This window comes from Hemiscyllium ocellatum, chromosome 31 (genome assembly GCF_020745735.1).
Source record: "Hemiscyllium ocellatum isolate sHemOce1 chromosome 31, sHemOce1.pat.X.cur, whole genome shotgun sequence".
Taxonomy (NCBI): domain Eukaryota; kingdom Metazoa; phylum Chordata; class Chondrichthyes; order Orectolobiformes; family Hemiscylliidae; genus Hemiscyllium; species Hemiscyllium ocellatum.
The window spans coordinates 2,806,195-2,809,806 of record NC_083431.1 but is presented as its reverse complement, the minus strand read 5'-3'; the positions used below and the strand labels follow the sequence as shown (position 1 = coordinate 2,809,806).

The following is a 3,612-nucleotide window of genomic DNA, read 5'->3' as shown; positions in this document are numbered from 1 at the left end:
TGACTAAATTAAAACGTCTGATTATGACTTTTTCATTAATACCATAGCTTTTTCATTTTTTTTTTAAAGAACACCCTGATGGTTTATTGGTAAAGGCAACACCAGTGTCAACTTGGTTCAGTTGAGAGAATTGTAACCAGATAGAACAATGTCAGTTTACATAGTGCTGCAGACCTGAGAACCTGCTATGGGCAAACACTCCGTGATATGGTTGGAAATACCATCACCTGAATGAGACTCTGAAGGAAGGGGTTATCCTTGGCCAAATGGTATTATAAAAGGAGGCATTCCCGAAATCTGAACCACAATTCCTCTAAGTGACCAAGAAGTGGTCACTGATTTGCTCAAGATGTTTATTTGCCAGTGACACTTTATATATCTGAATGGTTATGAATAGGGAGAAAGAAATCTGCAACAAGATCCAGTGTCCTCATAGACCAATTGCTGAATATAAGCAAGTTCACTAAATCGTCACCGTTTGCCTTCATATCAAGTGTAATCGATTATAGGAGCAGCTTGTCTTGCTGCAATTATACATGGCTTTGGTGAGACCACACCTGGAAAGTTGTGTGCAGTTTTGGTCTCATCTGAGGGAAGATAACCGTGCTATAGAAGGTGAATTAGTTAGGATTATATTCACTACAGTTCAGTTTGGAGGATCTCAGAAACCTCAAATTCTAACCAGGCTAGGTGGAGGAAGTATGTTCTCAAATGATGGGAGAGTCTTGAACTTAGAGTTGTAGTCTAAGCATATCAGTAATCCATTTAGGACATGGATGGAAAAAATTGAGTTGTGAGCTTGTAGAATTTATTACTGCAGAAAGCAGTCATGGTCAAAATATTGTATGATTTCAAGGAGTTGGATATAGCACTTGAGGTTAAAGGAATCAAAGAATATAGGGGAAAAAACAGAACAGGCTATCAAGTTGGATGATCAACCAATGAATGGAACCAACTTTGAAATTCCATCATGTACTTATTTAGCTGAACCTAGTTCGAGGCTGCTTCCATGCACCCTATGGCAACGTAGCTTTCTGACTGTGACCATTGCTTTATGACTCTAGGAAGTGCAGCATATGGACTTAAATGACTCAGGATCAGGCCTTTAGAGAACAATGAATCAAAAGGATGTGGCTGCTTGTCTACCAATGTATAAGTAAATAAGCATTTTTAAAACTCTTTAAAACTCTACAGTTGTAAGGTTCCATGCCATCCACGAAACACATCCAGTCAAGTATTCCAAAGAACACTTGTATTCCAAAGCACCAACTAATTCAATGACAGGAATTAAAATTGCAGAGGTCTCACCCACAACAGTGAGCAGCACAGCAGAAGCTGTCTTAGTCATACAGCTATTGTTACGTTTCAATGCGTTGAGAATCTGCCAATCAACGTTCACACCTTCCAAATGTCCTCGGATGAGGACAACTGGACTGGTAAAATGCATGGAGCATAATCAGAACAAAGAAAATGAGCAGACAAATAGGACTGGAATGTTATAACAGCCATTAAATTAAAGAGCCTATATTAAACATTAGAAAGATCTATACTGGCTGGTTCAAAGAGGTACTCAAGAAATTCTTTCACAAGAATTTAACATTCCATTTCATGTTTCAACCTCAGTTACACTGTTGAAACAACAGCTGGTTCATGGACCAACAAACAGGGTTAATTACAGAGTTCATATACTTCATCTTCCTGATGTGTATGAAAATGTCATTATGCAATACTAATATTTTTAACTACTGAATATTCCAAAATGTAAAATTTTCAAAAACAGACCGACAGCAATATCCCAGTGACAGCTTTATTGCTACTGTAGATTAAAAAAAGACATGGGAGACTTGTTTAAATCAGTTTTATTTGTTGCAGAAATGAGTTTACCATACAATTGTCCTAGTTCTGTTTCCGATCATTTCACACAGATTATTCAACCTAGATCTATGACAACTATTTACAGGAAACATTTTTGTGCCAGAAACGAACTGCAGGCTGTCTGACAGTGGAAGTAAGGCCTGAATTTAGTTTGGAAGATCAGCAAGAAAAAGTGCAAAAATGCCCCACAGTTAGAGGATTTCTGCTCGGGGAAAAAAGCCACTCATTCTGTTAAAAAGATAAAAGTTTAAACACGTTCATAGGTAAAGACATCCTTTAGTCCTGAATACACAATAAGATCATATCTAAAGTATGACAATCTTATTAGTCTAGTCAGCACAATGCACCAAGATGGGAAGTACTTAACTGTTTAGATATACATTCTGATGGAATCAGAATATCTTCTAAGAATCTTAAACCAATTCCACCTCCTGACCATTGTACCACAAGCTATCTGGGAAACAGTGGCCTGCTTGGAAGATACATTTGGACTCTCTGCCACTCATGCAGCATAATTAAGTCCGTAATGGCAAAGACTACAGTGCATTTCTACCAACAACCAGCAGACTTAGTGAAAATTTGAGAACAATGCACCTCATCTCCCTCCTTCAGTTTGATTATGTGAATCTAGCTTCATAGTCTGTTAACTCCAACTACAGTCCAGCAGATTTGCACTCAAAATGAAGTTACAAGGCAAAGGTCTTGTCACTTTTTATAAAAGATCCCACCCATAGCTAATTTTAAAATTGCAATATACCATGCAGATACAGCAAAAGTTTAAAACGTCACATCATAAATGCAGGAAATAAGCAATTAAAATCTCCATGATACATACGAAGAAACAGCCCCTCCCTCCAAAAAAAAACCTAGTCACATACCAGACAAATTATCTGATGAGTTTATCAAATTTATAGTAATTAGTTAGCTGAAGGGACCTGAATTTAAAATGTCAAGAACTGCACACCTTTCCTCAATTATTAACAGACCAGATAACCACTTTAGACAAGTAAAATGATTCTTATTGTGAGCAATGGAGATGGTGAACAGCATCAAAAATAATATCCTATTTGCATAATAGCCTAAATGTAGCTTAATGTTAAATTGGAAAAACGATTTTAATAACTCCTGACCCCACGTCCAAGATTTGCAACTGCAGAACAGACTTTTCAATAGGCTGCAATCACCAAAATAAATAGCCCACAAAACCTTGAGATAAAAATCCCAGAGACCCTGATAAGGGACAAAAAACCTTCTGCAGAAACTGGATTTGAAAAAAAGCATTTCTGGCCTCCACCCCGCCTTATTTCTCAGCATGCGTGCGCCAAGGGTGACCTGCAGCTTCCGCCTAGGCAGAACAAGGAAAGGATCGTCCTTAATCCCATTGTGTAGTTTAATTCTTACATTATACACAAATTAAATATCCCAATTTATTTCCAACCAAAATTCTAATTTACTTGAGGCATAGATAAGAATTAAAATGGAGGTTTCACCCATTCTCTGGACGCTAAACCTTCAGATCTACATTCCACCACATTCATTTTCTAAGTTAAAATCAGTGGTATTCGGTAGGGAGGTGAAAAGACATATCGCCATTCATTAACCCGTCTCTCTCTCTCTCTTCCTGCCCAAGCATTGAGGAAGCAGCTCAATACTGTTCTACAAATCGGTGCTTTTTCTTTAGTTGGTGGGTTGGATGGAGATAGGCAGGGGGGTGGGGGGAGGAAGAGAGGCGGGGGG

The 3,612-nt window shown here is 38.1% G+C and overlaps 1 protein-coding gene across 1 annotated transcript in view; it reads left to right on the top strand.

Moving 5' to 3' along the window:
- Window positions 1-3,612, top strand: part of LOC132830518 (unconventional myosin-Ic-like) — a 151,133-nt gene that overhangs the window by 80,042 nt on the left and 67,479 nt on the right. The gene's annotated exons all lie outside the window — the stretch shown is intronic.